Source organism: Microcaecilia unicolor, chromosome 8 (genome assembly GCF_901765095.1).
Source record: "Microcaecilia unicolor chromosome 8, aMicUni1.1, whole genome shotgun sequence".
Taxonomy (NCBI): Eukaryota; Metazoa; Chordata; class Amphibia; order Gymnophiona; family Siphonopidae; genus Microcaecilia; species Microcaecilia unicolor.
Genome location: NC_044038.1, coordinates 136,081,710 through 136,106,252, shown reverse-complemented (window position 1 = coordinate 136,106,252; position 24,543 = coordinate 136,081,710).

Below are 24,543 nucleotides of genomic sequence, written 5' to 3'. Positions count from 1 at the left end.
ACCTGAGTGAAAGGGAATATCCGTTTCAGTTCTGACATTTTCACAGGTATTCCATTTTTTAATGCGACGTGATTTCTTTTAATCGTGCAGATTTGTGGGAGAGTTATCTGTGACGTGTAGAAAATGCCAAGTGTTTCTGAAATTGTTCTGTGTGGAGTTATTGGATTCAATCATCCCCAGTTTCAGAATTTCGCAGAAAAAGGAGATGCACTGACACTTGGTATGTGGAGAATTATAATACGGCTTTGCTTCCTCGTTGTAGTTTTGGCAAAGCAATAATGGACCGATACTAAAAAGTCAAGCAGTGTGCAGAGATAATAAACACATAAGTGCTTTAGTGCATCTCCTGCCCTCCATCCAATTCACAGTGATTGAACTCTGCTTAAATTGTGCTAACATACGAAATTCAGGACCAGGGACAGCGTGAGTGCTGGCATAGGATTTCTGAAATTGCTGAGACAGTCTATCGCATTTTCCTACTTCACCAAGGCTCGACTTGACTTTCCACTTTCCACGGAGTGGCATTTTTGACACAGTTTCTTTTGCCTACCTTTAAAAGCTTGTCAGCAAAATTGTCTAGGACAAAAGGTGCAACAAATGCAAACTGAATTCCAATTAGCCTTTCTTAAATAATACAGTGATTTGAAAACGTCTGCTTTCGTATTCTTTTCCAGACGATTAAATAGATGAATTGTATATTGTAAATACATTATTTAATCTATAGGTGAGGATAGCTACTTGTGTTTGCTCTTGGTACTTGTTTTTCAGTTGAATAAAGAAACTGTAGTTGGGGTCAGTTATCAGTGACCATGAGATAGCTAAAAAACAGATCAGCACAGTTCACAGTTGTAATATTACCATTAATTCAGCCAGTATTATTAACAGGGGATACAGATATACCCGGTAATTTAGATTCGGAGGACACACTTTTTACTTGGACTCCTCAAACTGTACCGTCTAAAGTTTAACTAGTTAGGTAAGGAGCATCATGTAAGGGAAGGATTTTTTTTTTTTAAGTACACCCACCCCCTTTTTTAAAGGCTTGAATATTGCTTTGTATTGCAGAAGTTGCAAAAGTTAAGGGACTCGTTTGTGGATCTTGGAGAACTTTTTACTTTCCAGAATTAGAATGGCAACCATGGTTAAAAGAAATGGTCATTGCTATACATTTTTTTGCCACTGATGTTTTGTGCCCTTTGATCACACAGAAGATCCTCCCCCTATATTCTTTGACTTCAGGCATAGTATAAATTTTATTTAAAATTCATCCAAGTAGCACATTCATCTTCTCTTTGTTAGCCGATAACACTCAGACATTTTATTAACCTGTGTTATGTTGTACTAGACTGAAAACACAAGTGCACACAGTTTGGTCAGAGCAAATATGTTTTTGGTTAGTTGTGTTTAAGGGTTTGTGTTTTTATAGATTATTAGAGAGAGAGAATGAGAATGTCCTGTTTTCGTTTTTGAAGATCACAGATGATGTTCTTCACTGATATATTTTCTTACCTGCATACCAAAGGAAGATTAATTTATTTATCAGCATGTCATTTCTACATCTCCCACCTCTCACAGAACCTGAGACTCCTCTGCATTCAGAAATTAAAAACAACAACAACAACAAACAAGGCTTCCATGATGGGAATTTAGTGTACTTTTCTGAGCTGTAGCCTCATTGCATTAGGATTGGTTGACACAATTTCAAATGACTGGCCTTGTGAAGGGCTAATCTTACTTGGCACATTCAAGCAGATTTCTAATCACTGTGTAATAAGGTATGAATATTTAGTAAGAGCTCAGTTTTGGGATCTGAATATCAGGAACTCTTGAGTGGTAATTGACTTGTTGATTTATGGATCTTTACTTTTACTGGTAAGATTACTTAATTTCTTGGCAACATTTTAGGTGCAGATGGATTTTCTGTTAATGCATTGATCTCATAAAACTTTTGAACCTTCTAGGAGCTGTTGTTTTGAAATGTGTGGGTGGGTTTGTGTACTTTTAGTGAGTCCTGTGATTTATTGTGTTGTACATGTGGAACATAAGTTTTTAAAATTTGGTCAGAGCTTAACCTGTATATTCTATGAATTCTTAGTTTGTCATTTGGGAAATTATATATGTACTTAGCTTATACATTTAGTTTTGTACATGTCTTCACTCTGTCTAATGTACTGTATACCACTTGTCATGACTGACCGACTTGATCTCAATTTCAACCATAATGAAACTGTGATTTGGGGTAAGAAGAGGTGCATATGGTTGCTTTCCTATCATGCTGCTGTGATAGGCATATTTTACTGACAATGAGGTGATTATGTCATCAATTAAAATTGGCAACATAAGAGAGCAGAATTAACTATGCATGAATTCCGTATTTTTCCATTCTGCCCTCCCACTTGTTTACTTGTAGTACACACATTCTAAATTGGCTATAAGTTGGCGTGCATCTTGTTAAAGCATAGGATTGGCATACAGCTGTCCCAGATCCTTGATATCCATTACTATACACAATAACATTTGATCAAGATCACTAGCAAGGAGCCTATTTTTGAATGATAAGGTGTAACCACAGTCTTCTGTTCACTCCCTTCACCTCATCCCCCCACCCAGACAAAAGTAAAAACAAAAGTATAGGCACCACGTGGGATCCTGGTCTATCTCCACATAGAGCTATTGGTATAGTATGCCTGGGTGGGGATATGTGCTTGTTGAGGAGTGGTGGTTCATGGGTGGAGGGAGAGGATAGAGGGTATGTATGATTGGGAGTGCATATGCATGTAAGTGGGGAGGCGTGGGCAGATGGCTATGTATGTGGAGTGGGGCAACTGTGTGTAGGGGGGGGGGGTGTGCCTGGTGATTGGGTGGTGGATGTATATATAATGAATATATCTGCCACCAGACTGAGTGAGTGAATGAATGATTGGGTAAAAGTATGTATGAGATGTGAGGTCTCAAGTTCCACTCTAAAACTGCCTTCCTTCTCTGTTATCAAATGACCATACTCCCTGTTCCCTTCGTGCTCTTACAGGAGTCTTGGAAGCTTCAGCACTTGGCCTGCTTGCTGGCGTGGGCTCCCAGGCTGCTGCACTGCTTAGAGGGGGAGGATGGTGGGTGTTGTTCAGGTTGCTGGTCTGGACCCTGCCTATCATGGTGCTCTGCTTCTCCAGTGCCATGGTCTTGTGTGTCATTTGGCCTGGTATGCCCACCAATAGCATAGCTCTGTTCTATTGACACTGCAGTCTTGCTTTTGGGGATTGGGCTTGGCCTTGGCTTTCCTGCTAACTACATCACTGTTTGCTATGTGGATTCCTGCTGCAAATGATCACATGGCGCTTAGCACCACATTCGATAAATGGTGCTGAAAAATTGGTGCAGAACAAAATAGCTGCTAAGCGTATTTCTTTAAAAGCTGTGTGCTGTTTACAACTATTGGCATTTTCTGCTGCCATGTATATAACCAAATAAATTTCCACACTGTTTTCAGAATATGCCTAGCCAGTTTCTACGTCATTTGCAAAATATGCCAAGCCAGTTTCTATATTCTTTATAGAATCCACCTAAATTTCCATGCTGTTTATAAAATCGCTAAAATATCCATGCTAATTTTTCAGCACTGTTTTGATATTGGCGTGTAATGATGTCATGACTTTATATGTGCAAGGACAGTGAGAAAAATAGTGTCCAGACATTGGCAGCCCAGGACACCTTGCTATTGGTCAGGCTGCCCAGGATACCTTTCTATCGGCCAGGCTGTTCCTATCAAAGGAAAAGTGTTATTTTATCCTCCCAGGCCACAGGAAAAGATCCTACCTGAAGTACAGAAGAGCCTGAAAGTGTTTGACTGCTAAATATAATGCTCAGGCCCCCTTCCCCATAGATGTGCACAGTACTCTGCTTACTTTTTGTACTTACAAGTTATATTCCTGATTACATTGGTCAGCTGTTCCTGGAGCAGTGCAAGGTAAGATGAATGGTTTAAGGTGACAGGAACCAGTGCTGGGATTTGAACTGACTACCCCTGGGTTTAAAATACGTCTGGACAAATTCCCAGAGGAAAAGTCCATAGTCTGTTATTGAGATGGACATGGGGGAAGCCAATGTTGCTACTAATTGGGTTTCTGCCACATTGTTGGAAGCAGGATACTGGGCTAGATGGACCATTGGTCTGACCCAATATTGCTATGCTTTAGTTCTTATGCATGATAAGTCAAGTGTTCTAACCACTAGGCTACCTCCTCCCCTACATAGCAATAACCTCTTAGAATGGGGAAGCCTTCTTTCCTAGGGAGGGAAGTGCAAAATTCAAGAATTTGAGGTGAACAGTTCCGGGTGATAGGTGCTAGTGATGTGATTCAAACATGCCACCCCTGAATAATAAGTCAAGTGTTCTAACCATCAGACTACTTCCTGCACTCCACCTCTTCTGCAATGTGTCTGGTATCTTTACTGATCCACTAGGAAAGCAGCCTGTTCATGTCAGATTGTATGATTGCCAGATACAAAGACAAATTAATGTCATCTAATCTGCAAATGCTGTGAGGTTCAATTTGGATTCACAATATAAGAGATCAACAATTTTTGGGAAGTACATATCATCATAATTGGGAAAAAACTGCATAGCATAACATATGAATAACCATACTGTGTCAGACCAGTGTTCCATCTAGCCCAGTATCCTGTTTCCAACAGTTGCCAATACAGGTCACAAGTACCTTGCAGAAAACCAAAACAACTCTCTCACACTCTTGCCTTTTCAGCCTCTCAGGGACACTGAAAAGGCCAAAGTGTGAGAGAGTTTGGGGTGTGGCAAGATGGTGGACTGAATGCTACATGGAGTTTACCACTTGGTGAAGTCTGGCTGAAGAAGTGTTTCTTTGTTTCTTCTGTAAGTTTGCTGCTTGAAATTCGGATGCCTCACACTAAACACAAAGGAGTGGTGAAGGTTTAGTTGATGATGACCTGAACTTCCTCACCAGCACAACAGACACTTGAGTGGTGTGTCATGAGGCACCCACAGAGTGGAACCAGAGGTTATGATCCTGCTGTAGGTGCAGACGAGGGAGCATCTGCATTTCTGGGGCCTGACATTTTCATATCTCCAGCGGTCATTCTTCCACTGTGCCCAGCAGGAAACTAGATGAAAGCTGAGCTCTTCGCGATTGCGGAAGCTGCTGGAGAGGGGAACTCTGTTGGCGGTGCTAGACCCAATGGTATGCATGCCGAGTTGTTGGATTTGGGAGCACTTCAAGATCTTGCCTTCCTGACGGTGGTAACCCTGGATAATACCTGGAAGGCTATTCAGGGTTTTACTGCTAGGGTGGTGAAATCTGCCCAGGAAACATTATTACTTGTGAGTAAAGCGGATATGTTTTCTTCTTCTTTGGAAACCAACAAGCAAGAGTATTTAAGTATTTCAAAACAAATATTTTAGAATTGAATAAGTTGAGAATTTTAATATAAGATTAAATCTTTGGGTATTGAACTTCCCTAGATCTGTCGGATTGTCTCCTGTTGACATCTTTAAAAAATACCTAATGGAGCTATTGAAATATTCCTCTACAGCTATGCCCCCCTTTAAATAAGGTTTACTTTTTTACTGGTTGCCACAAAAGTATTGTGAGATACCTGCAGATGGAGGTCAAGCTCAACAAGGCAGTGATGTGCTATATCACTTATCAGTTATATTGAAACACTCTTTGTCTGATATAACTGAGCAATGCTTCTTGTATCTTTTGTTTTTGAGCAAGATCTGAATGCTATGCTTAGATTACTTTTCCGTAATTCACAGAGTCTGTTTTGTGGGCAACAAGTATGAGTTTACACTGATGATACCAAAGTGCACAAGAAAGAAGATAATAAATAGAAATAAAATAAAACATAGAAAAGAAAATAATATGATGTCTATTTTTGTAGGACTAAATATATGTTTTGATTTACTTTTTGAAAGTAACCCTTCTTCAGATAAGAAATAAAATAAGTGTTGATAAAACAACAGTATATATAAGTGAAACATCAAAGCATTCCAATGACAGTGTGGGGTGAGTAAGATGAGAAACATGGGAGCTGGGTGGATGAGAGATGGGGAGCGATGCATGGTAGATAATAGGGTGCCAAAGCAGTAGAATTTTATGGTTTATAATGGGCTAGAAAACCCAGATCTTAAGTCATGTCTGGTGGGTGGCAAAATATTTAATCATTCTGACTTCAAAGGTCTTAAATTCCTGGATTGTCTTAAAGTTTCCTTTTAGTATTTTTACTATATAGTGTGCTGGTTTTGTAAAGTGCTGTCCCACAGAGGTGACATCCTGGTTGCCACTAGCATTTTTTCATATCATATCTATGTAAATTAAATCTCGATTTTAGCATCTGGCTTGTTTCATCAATATAGCACCCTTTTCACACTTTTTACATTGAATGATATATACCATATTGGAAGATGAGCATGTGAAAGATTCCTTTATGTTGAATATTTTTCCTTTGTGAATGACTGTGGGATCCTGTGAAATGTGTTGGCATAGTTTGCAGCTGGATATATTGCAAGGATGTGTACCACTTTCTTTTTGAGTTTCTATCGGGAGCTTGCTTTTCACTAGTTTGAGTTTTAAGTTGGTTGGTTGTCGGGAGGCCAGTACTGGTGGGGATGGGAATATCGCTTTCAGTAGTTCATCCTCCTGGAGTAGTGACAGTAGATCTTTTATGATTCTTAATTTTTCCTGCTCTGGGTTGTATGTCACTATAAGGGGGGATTATTTCTGTGGCTTTCTTTGCCTTGTACTGCACTAGGTTTTTCCTGGATATTTTAAGGGAGTAGGCAACCTTCTTGGAGATGATTCTGGGGTTGTAGCCTTTTTTGATTGAAGGATTCAGTCAGGATTTTGTGGTGTTTATCTCTTTCCCCTGGGTCAGAGCAGATACAGTCAATTTTGAATTTGATTATAGGATGGTATATGTTGAAAGAACTATAAAATTGTTTTAGAGTTTTTTCACTCTCAATTCAAATCATAAAAATGTCACCAGTATACTGGTATTATTTCAGGGGTTTAGTCTGTCTCTTCCAGGTTAGCATATTGGGGTGCCGTCTTGGTGCCCGTCGTAGTGCCCATGAGTTGCAGATTGATATCATTTTTAAAGTGGAAATAGTGAGTTAGAATAAATTTGATTAATTTTGTAATAGTTTCCGATGAGTATTGGTGGTCTAGGGTGTATGTTTTTAGGGGTTTCTCACATGCAGGTATGCCATCTGCATGGGGAATGTTGCTGTATAGTGATTCTACATCCATTGTGACCAGAAGGGCACCTGGTGGTAACTGCTTGATATTTTTAAATTTGTTTAAAAAGTCTATTTTGTCTTGTATGAAGCTGTTTGTCTTGTTCACAAAAGGTTTAAGAATCCCCTCTATAGCTGGTCACAGTTGAATTTGATTTTCCTCCGTTTCACTTTGTATTGTCTGATTTTCTGATTTCCATTTCTTTTTATCATCTGTTTTTGCCACTGTCTTTCTAATTTTCTGCATTCTCTTTTGTGTTCCTTTAGTTGGTTGTTGTACCATGGATTCACCTGGTTTCTGGTGGTTTTCTTAGTTTTCAGAGGTGCTATGATGTTGAGGATGGTCTGGCATATGTCACTACAAGGGAGATTCTGTCTGTGGCTTTCTTTTCCTTGTACAGCAATAGGACTTTCCTGGGTTTTTTGAAGGAGGAGGCAACATTCTTGGAGATTATTTTGGGGTTGTAGCTTTCCATCAACAATAGCTATATAGAAACATCTATATATACAGGAAACCTACAGACAAATGCAGTTACCTCCACAACTCCAGCTTCCACCCTTCACATACAAAAAAATCTATTATACACAGCCAAGCCATAAGATACTACCGTATCTGCTCAGACCCAGGAGTCAGAGATAAACACCTCAATATCCTGACTGAATCCTTCAAACAAAAAGGCTACAATCCCCAAATAACCTATACCTAGATGTGTTTTTGGATGAACTTACAAGGAAAGGTGAAACACTCAATGCCAACAGATCATAGTCATTCTCACCCCCAAACACAGCCTTAGTGATGCAACTTCTACTCAAAACTATCAAATCCCACCGCTTACTAGACACATGCCCCAGCTACCTACTAAAAGAACCTCCCACCCATTTCCTTGAAAGCATCACAGTCTACCTAACCAACCTGTTAGCCTCCAGCATCTTCCCTAGGGAAAAAGGGAACATCATTCTAACACCCATCCCCCCAAACCCTAAATTATGCAAAAGTGACATAAAAAACTACAGATCAGTGGCCTCCTTACCCCTCATTGCCAAGATATTGGAATGCATAGTTAATAAACAACTCCCTGAATACTTGAACAAATTCTCAATACTACATGATTCTCAATCTGGCTTCAGATCAAGACACAGCACAGAAACACCGCCCTGATCTTCAACTTCAGAAGAGAAATCAGCCAGGGCAGAAACATACTGCTACTACAATTCGACATGCCCTCTGCCTTCGATATGGTCAACCATTGCATCCATATTTGAATACTTGACAAGATCGGCATAAGTGGAACAGTACTCAGATGGTTCAAGAGATTCCTGACTAAGAGATCTTACCAAGTCAAAATGAACAATGAACTATCTTCCACCTGGACAGCAAAATCAGGAGTCCCACAGGGATCCTCCATCTCTCCTATACTATTCAACATCATTATTACCCCATTTGCCAAAACAGTTGACAACCGCATACCCCCTACAAGCAACCTACAATTCCTGGGAATGATCATCGATCAAAAATTAACCTTTGAACCCCAGGTCACAAAGGTAGTAACAAACACATTCCACATAATGTGGAAACTAAGGGGAATTGGAAAGAATTTTCCCACAAAAGTATTCTGACTCATAGAACAATCCTTTTGTCATCACACAATTAGACTACTGCAGTGCTATCTACTCAGGTTGCAAAGAGCAAATCATAAAGAGTCTCCACACTGCCCAAAATACAACAGCCAGACTCATTCTCAGGAAGACACGATACGAAAGGACCACCCTGCTACTACAAGCACTCCACTGGCTCCCCATCAAGGCCCATATAACCTTCAAACTCTGTAAAATAGGCTGGCTCATAGTTCATGGTGAAGCACCCACATACCTCTCAAACATGATCATCCTACCCCTCAAAAACACCCTGAAGGAAGCGAGGAACTACCGACCCTCCACTATCCCGTTTCACAAGCTAATCTACAAAGTTCCAAGTCATGGCCAAGTCACTAAGGACTTCTTTTACAAAGCTGTGCTAGCGATTCCCACACAGCATATAAGAGGAAACCCGTAGGAATTGAATGGGTTTCCTCTCATTTGCCACACTGGGAATCAGTAGTGTGGCTTTGTAAAAGAGGCCCTAAGGTCCTTAACACCATACACCAACTTTCGGAAACGCCTCAAGACATATATATTCAAAATGTTCCTACCTGCATACAACAAAAACAAACATGCTAGTTGACCCCCTCAACCTCTCCATAATCCAACCAATTAAACTTCCTACGTCAACCACTACCCCCATCTCCCTAACCAAGTCCTCCCTCTCGACCCTTTATGGACCTAACCACTCCCTTAATATGAACCTCGCTAAAATCTCTCTTAAAATGTAACTCTCGTGTCACTCTTATCCCCCATCCATCATCCTATAATGTAACTCTCTACCTAACTAAATTTGTAAGCCACATCGAACAAAATGTGTTTGCAAAATGTGAGATATAAATACTGCTATGAATAGTAATAATAATAAAATACAACTCAGAGCTAGAAGAATGGAGAAGAATCATAAAACATCTACAGCCACTACTCCAGGAGGATAAACTACTGAAATAGTTATTCTCATTCCCACCAGTGCTGGCCTTCCGACAGCCACCAACTTAAAATACAAACGAGTGAAAAGCAAGCTCTCGATATAAACTCAAAAGAAGAGAGTGGCACACATCCTTGCAATATATCTAGTTGCAAACTATGCCAACACATTTCACAGGATCCCACAGTCATTCACAATGGAAAAATATTCAACATTTAGGAATCCTTCACATGCTCTTCCAATGTGGTATATATCATTCAATGTAAAAAGTGTGTAGAAGGGTGCTATATTGTAGAAAGAAGCCAGATGCTAAAGACGAGATTTAATTTACATAGATATGATATGAAAAAATGCTAGTGCCAAGCAGGATGTCACCTCTGTGGGACAACACTTTACAAAACCAGCACACTGTATCAATGATTTTATAGTAAAAATACTAAAAGGAAACTTTAAGACAATCCAGGAATGTAAGTCCTTTGAAGTCAGAATGATTAAATGTTTTGCCACCCACTAGACATGACTTAAGATCTGGGTTTTCTAGCCCATTATAAACCATAAAATTCTACTGCTTTGTCACCCTCTTATCTACCATGCATTGCTCCCTGTTTCTCATCTTACCCACCCCACCCTGTTCTTGTGAGACTGTCATTGGAACGTTTTGATATTTCACTTATATATACTGGGCATGGACAACTGAAAAGGCATTTATCCAGCCATGGCACTGTTGGAGTACTGATCAAGGTAATCTTGCAGATCATTAGATTCAGAGAAGCTGTGGTTCTGATTATTGAACACTAGTAAAAAAGGCCCGTTTCTGACACAAATGAAATGGGCGCAAGGTTTTCCTCGGCACCCCTGCAGCCACCCATGTCCAGCGACCCTCCTCTCCCCCTGCAGCCACCCATGCCCAGCGACCCTCCTCTCTCCCCTGTCCCCCCCCTACAGCCATCCATGTCCAGCGACCCTCCTCTGGACATGGATCAGCTGTGAGGCATGTTCCCCCCCCCCCCCCCCGGGTTCTGAAGTTGACATCATAATGGCTATGGTGATGTCAGCCTGATCTGTGGAGCCTAGCAGACCAACTCGGAATGAGCCACGGTCCCAGGCAGCAAATCAGAACGTTGGAGGTGAGAATTATTATATAGGATGATGATAATTTTAGGTGGATAGTGTAAGACATATTTCACACCTTGATCCTTAAGATGTGGCCTTATGGCAAGAAAATGCTTCTTGTTTGATGGGATAGGTCTGCTACGATGAGAATCTTACAGCCTTCACGTAGGAGAGAGGCCGATCATTTTATAGTAATAATTTGTAGTGGATGGGTGAACCAGAGCATTTTAGCCATCATTGGTCATGGGGAAGATGTTTCTGAATGAAGTTTTTAAGGGGAATGGTGTGCTTGTTCTATTTCCAGCGGAGGGTCAAACGTAATTCTGAGCATCGAGGGAAGCCAGGAGTGTAAAGAAACCAATAACATTGGGACCGTCAGATCCTTCTTTTAGCCCCAAGATTCTTACATTACTCTGTTGACTTCTATTTGATACATCTTCAATTGAACTTGAGTTGAAGAAAGCGTGCATCAGAGTGTGCCTGAAAGGATTCAAAATTTGTGGTGGTGTTAGCAACTTTATTTTTCACTATTTCCTAGCGGATGTTAAACTCACTAACAGAAGAGGACTTAATTTGCAGGGGTTTTTTCATAGTGTTTGAAAGTTAAATCTCTCAAACTTTTGAATTCCTCCATTAAGGCATCTGAGTTGTGAAATTGAAGTTTGCTAGACACCATCTTCTCTGGGCTGAGGGGATCGCTTTTAAAGTGTTTTGATCCTGGTAGAAGTATAGATGCAGGGTCCAGTTTTGATAATCTTAAAGAGGACATACTGTAGAGTCTGAGGTTATCAAAATTGTGAAAAGTAAAACAGATTAACCAGATGAAAAATGTGATGATCTTCTGCAAATGGGGGGAATCACTTTGCTTAAGCTGCCATCTTGACTATTTATTTTATATGTGGGCATATATCATGATCTTCAATGCAATCACTGAAGCCACCATAACAACTGCTATATCCATGTCATGAGGCATGTATACAGAGATTGGCATGGAATGCTACACCGTGAGATGGAAGTGGAAGCAGAAGCAATCATGTTGTGTTAAACATCTGTAATGTTGCTACTATTTCGGTTTCTACCAGGTACTTGTCATTTGAATTGGCTGCTGTTGGAACCAGGATACTGGTCTAGATGGACCATTGGTCTGACCCAGTATGGCTATTATGTTCTTACCTGGCACTCAACCTCCCTTTCTCTCTCCCTTCCCACCCTTTGTCTCCATATGGATGGACGACTTGAGGAAAAAGGGCAGGTATCTGCAGCAGCACAGCCGAGATTTCATCCAGGCGGTGCGTGATGAGCTGCGGGCAGGTAACACTTTAGTATCCAATGACCCTTCTCACTTTGTGTTCATCTCTATGGCATCCACTAGGTGCTAATGTATAACCAGTAGGCAAAGGTTGGTCCCTAACCTCCATGGTCAACTCCAAAACTACAATGCCCACCTTAGAATATGTAATGGTCAAATGTGCAGGTGATGGAGAGCATAGCTCTAACCAATGTCTATGTTTCCCATCTTTGTAGCTCAGCCAGTAGCTGCACCCCCCCCCCCCCCCCCAGATCTGCTGCCGCAGGGCCAGGTCCAGCAGCCCTCATGGAAGAGGAGGAGGAGGAGGAGCAGAAAGAGGTGGTTGCAATGAAGGAAGAAGTAGAGGAGGATGGGCATACCTCTCCTGCCTCCACAGAACAAATTCCCATTCCCCACCAGCACCACCTACCCTGGACCTCATGTGCCACCCCAGGACCAGCTGGACCAGCTTTATGAGGGGCTTGGTAGCTCTCAGAAAGAGGACAATGGCCTCCTGTATTTTTCCCCTTTTCTCCAATACAGAGAGCTGAGGCTCTGGCACTTCCATGGGCAGCTGAAGCTACAGGTACAGCTGTACCTTGCCCTGCACTTGCCCCTGGAATTAAGGCTGTGTTGGAGAGGATGCAGTAGATGCATGAGGCCATTGACCAGCAACTAAGGCACTGGAAGCTGGTCTGGCCAGGATGGAGCATTCTTAACGACACAGAGCAATGTGTAGGCTTGATACGCAACAAATGTGTCCAACTACATACCACCGTGGTATGGGATGTGAATTATAATACAGGCTCCTGCACTGTTGTTACACCATGGTCCCACCCCATAATGCATCAGAATAAGTAGGGCAGAAATCCTAGCCTGGCCAGAAATCTTCCTCCTGCAACTGAACCATGGAATTCCTTTGACTACTCCCTTCTGAAATGTGTTATGCTGTGCACCCTCACTCATTTGGTTACTGTAACGGTACTCCTGGGAGCCTCTGGGCCCATACTTACACACCCTCTGCCTCACAGTTGTAAGCCTGTTTAGAACCTCTGTGCCACAAAAGATGAGGACATGTGGTAAAGATAGCTAAGTCCAGCTGCAGGTGAGATAGGGGCATAATTGAATGGGGCGCCCATGTTTTCATGAGGGCGTCCTCGCAGAACGGCCCCGCGAAGGGGTGGGGAAACACGTATTATCGAAACAAGATGGACGTCCATCTTTCGTTTTGATAATACGGTCGGGGATGCCCAAATCTCAACATTTAGGTTGACCTTAGAGATGGTCATCCCCGGTTTTCAGCCATAATGGAAACCGAGGACGCCCATCTCAAAAACAACCAAATCCAAGCCCTTTGGTCGTGGGAGGAGCCAGAATTCGTAGTGCACTGGTCCCCCTGACATGCCAGGACACCAACCGGGCAAACTAGGGGGCACTGCAGTGGACTTCACAAATTGCCCCCAGGTGCATAGCTCCCTTACCTTGGGTGCTGAGCCCCCCAAAACCCACTACCCACAACTGTATACCACTACCATAGCCCTAAGGGGTGATAGGTGAATGTGATAGCACCATTATGGGAACAGAGGAGTAGCCAATTAGGTGCCTTCTTATATAAAAATCATTCTTCAGCACAAGTAGAGCAGTTGCAATCAGCATGACTCAAAGGGCAACCCTAAGAAAGTCAAACTTCAGCCCTGCTGATGTACGCCTCATGATGCAGAAAGTGATAGCAAACTTAAATATCCTGTATGGTACTGCAGCCTCAAAGGGAAGAACTGATGCCAAACTGGCAATCTGGCGCCACATTGCCCAACGCCTCAATGCCATCCACCATCAAAATCGTGATGTGGAGGACCTGAAGAAAAGTGGAGGGATCTATAGGGTAAAGCTCAAGCTCAACAGACTACCCAGATACAATACATCTCACCAAAATAACAACAACCAAAACAATGGAAGAATTACTATATGCGGACAAAATCAATACAAAGGAAAGAAAGGACACAACAAACCCAGAATACAAGAGAATAAACAACTAACAAAAATCAACACAACTTAGAACCTAACTGACCCCTACCAAACAATTCAAATGGGATACATAAACGCCAGATCAGTAGTCAACAAAACAACAATAACAACAGACTGGATCACGACAGACAACCTCAACCTACTATTCATCAGTGAAACCTGGATCCACGATCATAAGGACACCATAATTTTAGATCTATGCCCCCCAGGCTACAAAATCACTCAATGGACAAGGAAAGAAAAAAGAGGAGGAGGCATAGCACTAATCCATAGATCCCACTTCACCGTAACAACAACAACCAAGTCCATAACACCCCAACTTGAAATCGCCTTAGTTAGAATCCACCATACAACCTTGCTCAACCACCTAAACATTGTCTTGTTTTATAGACCACCAGGTAACTGGCATGAATGCCAACCACACCTCATGGATTTCATATCAAATACATGTGTATCTAACTCCATTCTACTTATAATAGGGGACATAAACCTACACCTAGAAGACCCTAACTCAACCAATGCACGTGAATGCAAGGATTTCCTCCAACTATGGGACCTCAACTGGCCAAATATGCAAGCAACCCATGTCAAAGGACACACACTTGACCTCATCACACACAAATTGTCCTCAGACTTAAACCTAATACTAACAGATACAAAATGGACAGACATACCATGGTCAGACCACCACAAATTAAACCTATCCCTACATGGCGAAAAAAAGGCTTATACCACAATCAGGAATGCACAGCCTACACCACGAGAGGCCAAATTGACCCTGTAACATTCTGGCAACAGATCTACAAGAACGAATGGACAGCACAAACAGACTTGAAGCACTGTCTCCTAGACTGGGACAGCAGATGTAGAAGCACATTAGACAACATAGCACCACTACAAACAAGAACCTCATGAAGACACAACTCGATACCATTGTTTAACGAAGAACTGAAAAAACTAAAAACACAAGCTAGGAGTCTTGAACGAGCATGGAATAAAATAAAAGATGAATACACACTTAACGCATGGAAACAAATGCAAAGAAAATACAAATATGCAATAAGACAAACCAAAAGGTCATACTACAAAACCAAAATAGGGCCAGACTACAAAGACGTTTCCAACTCGTGAACAAACTACTAGATACCACACCGGTTACCACAACCAACACAGACACCCCATCAGCTGACAACCTTGCTAAATACTTCAACGAGAAAATTGTAAAGCTACGACTCAATATCACCGACTACGAAAAATTCATTGATTGTCTGGACCCAATCCCCGATGAATATCCAGCAGACCGAATCTGGACAAACTTCGCTCTACTTACTGATGAAACCGTCACCCAAGTGATCAACAGGTTCGTCAAATCTCACTGCAAACTGGACATATGCCCCAACAATCTAATAAAATCCACCCCTCAACGCATCATAACAGACCTCACAACACACCTAAACTACATGTTACAACACGGACTCTTCCCTAAGGATAAAGGAAACATACTACTCACCCCAATACCTAAAGATTCAAAGAAAAAAGCAAATGACATAACCAACTACCGCCCGGTAGCATCTATCCCTCTGGCAGTCAAACTAATGGAAAGTATGGTAAACAAGCAGCTTACCGACTACCTAAACAAATTCCCAATATTACATGACTCACAATCAGAATTTCGCCCCATCCACAGCACCAAAACAGTACTAATCACTCTCCTAACCAAATTCAAACAAGCAATTGCAACTGGCAATAGTGTACTTCTCCTACAATTCGACATGTCCAGCATGTTCGACATAGTAAGCCATAAAATACTATCAGTGGCGTAGGATGGGGGGGGGGGGGCGGTGGGGCGGTCCACCCTGGGTGCACGCCGCTGGGGGGGTGTCGTCTCCGTTGGTTCCTTGCTCCCTCTGCCCCGGAACAGGTTACTTCCTGTTCCGGGGCAGAGAGAGCAAGGAACCAATGGAGCCAACGCAGCTCCCAGCGACGTGGACTCGGGGGCGGATCAGCCCTTCCGCCCGCCCCTTGCTTCTAAAGTAAGTAACAGTGTGCTCCGGGGGGTGGGGAGTGTGCGCAGTGGTGACCCGCCCCGGGTATCAGCCGCCCTCACTATGGCACTGAATACTATTAAACATCCTAGAATACTTTGGGATTGGAGGAAACGTACTTAGTTGGATCAAAGGCTTCCTAACCGCAAGAACACACCAAGTGATATCAAATTCGAATACATCATCACCATGGAAACCAGAATGCGGAGTACCCCAAGGATCATCGCTTTCACCGACCCTTTTCAACCTAATCATGACACCTCTAGCCAAATCGCTATCTAACCAAGGCCTTAATCCCTACATCTACGCAGATGATGTCACAATCTACATCCCGTTCAAACATGATCCAACAGAAATCACAAATGAAATCAAACACAGCCTCCAAATCATGAATTCATGGGTGGATGCATTTCAATTAAAACTCAACGCAGAAAAAACACAATGTCTCATCCTCTCATCACAATATAGCACGAACAAACCCGCCACTATAAACACCCCAAACCATACCCTTCACCATATGACTTCTGCCATATCAAACGGTGGTTTAATTCTCCTCTGATGCTGTATTAATATTTCATTGCGCTTCAGTCAGCCTTTAAGGGCACTGATAATTGTTTGTCATACATAATAATAAGTGCATCATTTTATAACACGGCACTTGTAACATTTTAGATATTTTATTATTACATTGCACTTAGTGTTTATATATGTGACATTGCTGTGCCATGATGTTGTTTTGATTTCAAGACGTTTTGTATATAGTATTTTTTATAAACACATTGCACTAGTCATGTCAATACACAATGTAGTGTCAATACCCCCTATGATACCTAAACTAATGTCATAGTCTTGATCCGCTCTAATTTATTTTTTGCTTTTTATTAATTCTTTTTGATTTATGATTATAGGGATTCCCATTTTAGCTGGTTTTTTTCTTGACTTTTATGCACCATATTTGCCCCTTTACGAAGGTTTCAAATTAGGTATGTGCCTTTTATTATCTCATTTATAAATATTTTTATACATATTTGTATTGAAGTTCGTAACCTATACCAGTGCCCTTGCTTTGCTGTTACGTGATGTCAGATTTTGTTATGCTTTTATATATATGTTTATATGCACTGCCATACAATTGTTGCATTATATATACTTCTTTTATATATATATTTTCTTATATATGCTCTTTTATGTACATGTATATATATATATATTATTTATATTGGACAGTGCGTATCGATACGTTTATTCATGTAATTATTCTAGTATACTCTCTATGTATACCTAGTAATATTCCATATTTTATTAATTGTTTTTTGTCAATTTATATATTTGATATATTATGTTCGTATGTGTGTTATATTTTATTTATTATGATCTATGATAATTATTATATATTTGTTCATTGTAGCCCCTGACGCAGCCCTAGGTGGGCGAAACACGGCCTGTGTCGGGCGATTTGTTCATACACGGTATCTTCAATACAATCTTTTTGTTGTGACATTGATCTGCTGGCTTTCTTTCTCATATTGGATTTTGCAGTTCGTTTGCCTTGTTGTTTTTTGGGACCTTCATCTGCTGCTACTAAAGGAAAGAAAATTATCAGTAGCTATGGCATAATTTTACCTTCCTATGACAGACCCCTGTCTCTTTGTAGACCTCTCCCCAGCAGCTTGGCGCCTAGTGGTAGTGCCATGAGATTATCACTAGGGGCCATAGGTGCCATTTTGGAACCCAGAGCTGCAGGAGCAGAAAGGACCTTGGTGAGACCTGGGAAAGGATTTTGGGGTTGAATGTGGATCTGCTGGGGGGTGGGGGTGGAAGTCTTCTCAGGGGGTTATTGATTTTCAGGGAGGGGGTCCATCATGGAGGGAAGTATGTTTAAAGGGCCATATCTGTGTGTGTGTGTGTGGGGAGGGGGGGGGGGGGGTTGGGCTGTGCAGCTTGCAGGAGAGGATTAATGTATGCATACAGATAAGGAGCTGCAATTTTTATAAAGTTGCTCCCATGCGCATGTGGAATAAAGTAGCACCCCCTCATATGAAACTTAAAAGAGACATGTACATACAGTCTGTGCAGTATTTGACATGAAACTCAGCATTTAGCAGAGCCTTTGTAAAATAGAGGGGGAATTAGGATTCCTTGTCATCTATACCAGACCAGTCCGGACTAATGGGTTGTGTCCATCTACCAGTGGAAGGAGACAGAGAAAATAGTGCCAAGTAAACCGCCCCTTAAGGGTATCATGCAGCCTGGAATGTTCAGTATTTTCTCTGTTCTCCTAGCAGATGGTGGACAGATCATGCAGCAGCTCTGGATTGCTGGCTGGTAGCTCCTGTCCCAGATTCTTCTGGTGACAGTGGAGCCAGGGGTGTTCTGCTAGCCATGTTGGGGCTAATTTTAGATAACACTCAGTGGTCCTGAGTTCCTCATCTGCCAGCTAGGGTGATATCCAGTGACCATGGTTCCCTCCCCTCCCCTACCTCCCCTGGCTGTCTTTCTAGCAGGGTGATGGTTGATTGTTGGATGGAGTAACTTGTCTCCCCTGTGAGGTTCTTCTCTTCTGTGGTAGTAGGTATATCTAAATTTCTGCCTCTGAGGTAAGCCTTTATTCCTGTCACTAGTGAAGAAGGTTGTTTTAAAAAAAACTTTGTTTTTCCTTCTTTCTCTTGCCTGTTTCCTGATTTATTTTACCGCCTTTGGCAACGTATTCTAGGGGGTCGCTTGCGAAGTTTCTTTCAATTTCGCTGGCCGGCGTCTGATTCTGATCTTGACCCTTCCAGTTGCTTTGATTTTTTTTGTGGGGCACGGCTCGTGTCTGGATCATGAAACTCAGTAGTTTTTCCCCTCTTCACGGTCCTAGGTGGCGGCTAGTTCAGAGGGCAGCCCCGTTGCTGGAACTAGTATCTTTGCTGTTCGGAGGCAGACTAAGACCTAAGATTTCCAAAGTGGGGAAAGTTGGCTGCAGGCTCTGTCTTTTTAGTCCAGGGCTATTTTTTCATTCCTGTCAGCCTTACGCGGCTGTTGGTCAGTTCTTTTTCAGACCATCCGGTCTCTGCTGCTTCTGGCATCTTGCTTGAGACACCCCTGCTATTTGATTCTTGTTTTGGCAGCAGTTTTTCCTCCCTCCCTTCCTTAGGGAAGTTCTGGTTCTCTCATTCCCATGGATCCCTCCTGTCTGCTCTGGTTTGTCTGCAGGGTACTTTCCTTCTGGTGGGGGTCTGAGTTGCCCTTGGTGTGCAACTGCTAGCTCAAATCCCTCTTCTGAGTACCCTCGGGAGTGCCATTCTTGCCAGTCTTTTGCTTGGACTCAGTTCAGTGTCTCTTTACAGGAATGTGCCTTTTTAGGACTAGTTTGCCACAGCTCTTCCTTGCTTCCCTTGCTTTTGGGCGGGAGTTTTAGCCTGGCACAGGCAGATTTTGCCTTTTCTAGTTTCAGTCGCTTCTCTCCTGGCACATTTGGCACTCCTTCCTTTTTCTGTAAAGGGCGCAGTTGCAGTTCTTTCCTGCTGTGCATCTGGATTATCGCCTCTTAGCTTTGCGCTTTCTCTACTTTTCTGCAGGGAAGTGGCTGTGTTCTAGGTCTGGAGTTTGACTCTCCCTTAGCTGTTTTTTCCTCAGTTTGGTGTTAGTGGCCAGCTTCCTCTTTGTTCCTGTCGAGAATTGTTTCTTCCTCACTGCCTTATGGCTGGATTATGCTCCCTGTGGTCTGAGGATTCCAGCCCCGTGATGCTTACCTCCCTCCTGGTGGGAGTTCTTTCTCTACGTTGACTGCTCTGTTTCGGTTGCCTAGGAGGGCGGTCATTTTGGCTCAGAGACCACTTGAGGGCCGAGAGTGTCTCTTGGGGCATGGGGCTTTCTCTTCTTGTAGTTTTAGACCCTCTGGGCCAGGGGAGTTCAGCACCAGGTCTGCATTTCCACAAGTTGTGCTCCTTTCCTGTTGGCCTCCTGGCAGCACCTTCTTCTCTGGCTGTTCCCCGGGACTCCATCTATGCATTTTGCTTGTTGAGCACAGCTCCATCACTGCATGTTGAACACAGCTCCATCGCTGCATGTTGAGCATGACTCCATCGCTGTATTTTGAGTGCAGTTCCATCGCTGCATGTTGAGCGTGGCTCCATCGCTGCATGTTGAGTTCAGCTTCATTATTTCATGCAGTTCCACCGTTCCATGTTGGGCACGGCTCCATTGCTGCATGCTAGGCACAGTTCCAGGTTGGCTTTAGCTCCATCGCTGTATGTTGAGGACAGCTGTATTACAGCATGTTGAGTGAAGTTCCTTCGCTGCTTATTCTGCAACCTTTCATTTCTGCATGTTGAACGCAGCTCCATTGTCACATGTTGAGTGTAGTTCTTTCTCTGCAGGTCTCAGCGTGGGGCACAGTCCTGTGTCATGCTTGTAGAACACAGCTCTGTGTCTACCTGTGGAATGCAGCTTCATGTCTGTGTGTGGCATGCAGCTCTCTCTTTGTGTATGGAACGCAGCTCCCTGTCTGCGTGCAGAGCGCAGCTCCACCGCCTGTTGAGTGTAGCTCCATCTCTATATGTTTAGCACAATTCTTCTCTGCAAATTGGGTGAAGAGGAGCACTGCTCTGTGACTGCTAGTTCATGTCTGTGTAGGAAGCATAGCTCCTTGTCGGCGTGTGGAGCGCTGCTCCTTGCTGGCGTCTGGAGCACAGTTCCTTGCTGGTGTCAGGAGCGCAGCTCCTTGTTTGCATGTGGAAAGTAGCTCCTTGTCTGCGCTTTATACACAGTTCCATCGCTACTGCAGCATCAGTTCTGCAGGTACCTCTAACATCTAGCTCTTTCACTGCGGCACTGCTCATCCTCTGTCTATTACTCTCAGCTTCTTCTCTGCTTGTTCAGTGCATTTCTATCTTTGCCAGAGGTGTGCAACTCTTTCTCTGCCAGTGGTGCGTGGCTCAGTTTGTGTGCTTTGAGTGCAAATCCGTTTGTTCTCGTTGAGCACGGATCCTACTCTGCCTGATGAGTGCAGCTTTTTTTCTGTCTCTTGAGCACAGTTCAGTCTCTGACTGTGGAGCATATTTTCACCTTTGCCTGTTGGGCACTGTTTCACCTTGTCGGTCAACCCCAGCTTTTTTCTGCGGGTTGGATACAGTAACTTCTCAGCAGCTGTGGCATACCGCAGTTTAGACTTCTAGACAAGGCTGTCTTGTCTCCTGTTAGATACCATTCCTGTGGCACCTTTTCATGTCGTAGCCTCTTTGTGGCTGGCAAGAAGCTTCTCCAGTGCTGGAGTTTGAATTAGTCTCTGCTCCTTTTGTGGCTACTTGGCACCTTGGGGGTCTTTTCTCCACAGTGTGGCTCTCGACTTTCTTTTTGTCTCCTTTTGTTCTCTTGGCTCTATTCTTTCATACCTAAGTCCAGAGCGAGCTGGTTGAGGAGTACTCTTTCTGTGGTTGTACCCTGGTATGCTGCTGCCCTTTTCTTCATGGTTCTCCTGGAGAGACTAGCACTCCAGTTAGTTGGTTCTCTTGACTCCGGAGTCTCTTCTTGTTCTGTGGAGTTTGATTCTCTCACAAGGCACGGGTCTGGGTGGTTCCTGGGCTTTACTTCCTTTCTTCTATGAAGTGTGGCGCACTGTTTGGGGTTGCGGACTCCTAGTACTTGTTAAGGTTGCTTCATCCGACCATCTTGGACTCAAGGCAGACTGGCAGGTTTGGGAGTTAGTCTTTGTCCTGTCTAACTCTGTTCCATTTTGGTAGCCTAGTGGTTTGGATATTCGAATCCTTTTCTGCTGATCAATTTTTTTGCTGTGTGTATAGCTTTGTTGATTTTTCAACCTTCTGCGTTCTTCTCCCCCCCCCCCCCCCCCCCTCCCTCTTTGGGAAACTGATTTCCTACATCCCATTAGTCTGGACTGGTCTGGTATAGATGACAAGGAAGGAAAAATTATGTTCTTACCTAAAAATTTTCTTTCCTGTAATCATACCAGACCAGTCCAGATGCCCTCCTTGGCTAAAGTCTGTCAGAGTGTTTCCTTTAGGTATCCCTGGCTGTTCCATGATGCTTCAATATGCTGGGATGTCCTACAGCACTGCCTACTTCATCTTCTTTATCCAAACTCCTGCCACTTGTTATTGTGCTAGCTCTGTATGACTCCTGTTACTTGGCATCACGGAGTTCTTTCCCCGGATTCAGGGGTAGATCTCTATGTGCTTGAGCAAGCTCAGTATAGACCATTCCCTCCCGCTTACTTTACTGTGAGGCGAGGTTGCAGTTGCGTTTGGCCAATCAGGAACAATGAGGTTCTGCATATTGGCTCCAAGAGTTTGCCTGTTTGGTATTAACTGTGTTTTCTTCTAGACTTCAGAGCACCATTGCTTGGCTATTCAAAATACTGAACATTCCAGGCTGCACGATACCCTTAAGGGGCAGTTTACTTGGAACTATTTTCTCTGTCTCCTTCCGCTGGTAGATGGGCACAACCCATTAGTTTGGTATGATTAAAAGAAAGAAAATTATCAGGTAAGAACATAATTTTTCCATGTCTTAACCTGGGTAACTAAATTATTTCCATGTCCTTTCTAAAACTGGGCTTCAAAAGTGGCAAAGATTTGAAAACACAGGTAACCTGATGGTTCATTTTATGTAGTTGTAATCTCTGTAGGTTGTAATTATTGGATCAATATAAAGATTATCCAAAGTTAGTGAAGAGGTGATCTGACATTTGAAAAATGGACTTGTGCAGTCTCTAAGCTCTAATAAACTGTAGTGTAACCAGCAGAAGTTACACTTGTTTACTACCTGGGTGGGTCTCTTTTCTGCAATTATAACCAGTGAATTTAGTTCTTAGAAAGATACTTTAACATGTTTACTTGTATATGTGTTTTTATTTGGAAACATCTTATAGGGGCGAATAACTGCAGTGGGCAATTTTCCCCTGAAGTGAAGAAAGGAAAAAAAAAATAAAAATATAGTCTGGTTTAGTTGCTCTGTATTTAAAAACGTGCAAGCTTAGTTATAAACACAATAAAATTCATGGTGATATTTTGGCAGATCATTTCCTCTTCAAAAGCACTCTGATGATTGCAGATAGCTGTGTGGATTTGTTGAAATAACCGATCTAGTCATTAGGCTTTGTGTAAGAGTGCTACTGAAGTGGTTTGGCTGGCATGAGGTTTAAAGGAGTAGAAATTGGATTAGGTTTTAAAGGAGAACTGGCAGCCTGGAGTGTGACAGATGAAACAGAACTATGTAGGAAAAGCTTTTTGTTTTTAAAGCTTTTGGAAGCATTGGAGTAAGGAAAGCTTTGTCTTCTACTAAGACTTTCTCAATGGTAAAATAAAAACGGTGTAATTTGATTTTTCTGTTTTCTGTTTTAAAGTATGAATTGGAGTATATATTTATTTTAAAAATTTCTATACCACCTATAACTAGGTGATTTACAAAAGAACATTCACATTATTCATCACACAAAAAAAACCATAATAACAATTCAATCTTCAAAATTAAAAAAAATGTAGAGAAAAACAATTTTGTGATCATCAATTTCCTAAACTGTGTTACACTACTACAATGCCGAAGCTGACCTGGTAATGTATTCCACAATCAGGCTTATTTTCGAAAGAGAAGGGCGCCCATCTTTCGACACAAACCGGGAGATGGGTGTCCTTGTCCCAGGGTCGCCCAAATCGGCATAATCGAAAGCCGATTTTGGGCATCCTCAACTGCTTTGTGTCGCAGGGATGACCAAAGTCTCCGGGGGCATGTCAGAAGCATAACAAAGGCTGGACTGGGGCATGCCTAACACATGGGCATCCTCGACAGATAATGGAAAAAAGAGGGGTGTCCCTGACGAGCACTTGGGCGACTTTACTTGGTCCATTTTTTCTTACAACCAAGCCTCAAAAAGGTGCCCGAACTGACCAGATGACCACCGAAGGGAATCGGGGATGACCTCCCCTTACTCCCCCAGTGGTCACTAACCCCATCCCACCCTAAAAAATCTTTAAAAGTATTTTGTGCCAGCCTCTATGCCAGCCTCAAATGTCATACTCAGGTCCATCACAGCAGTATGCAGGTCCCTGGAGCAGTTTTAGTGGGTGCACTGCACTTCAGGCAGCCAGACCCAGGCCCACCCCCCCTCTTCCTGTTACACTTGTGGTTGTAAATGTGAGCCCTTCAAAATCCACCAGAAACCCACTGTACCCGCATGTAGGTGCCCCCCTTCACCTCTTAGGGCTATGGTAGTGGTGTACAGTTGTGGGGAGTGGTTTTT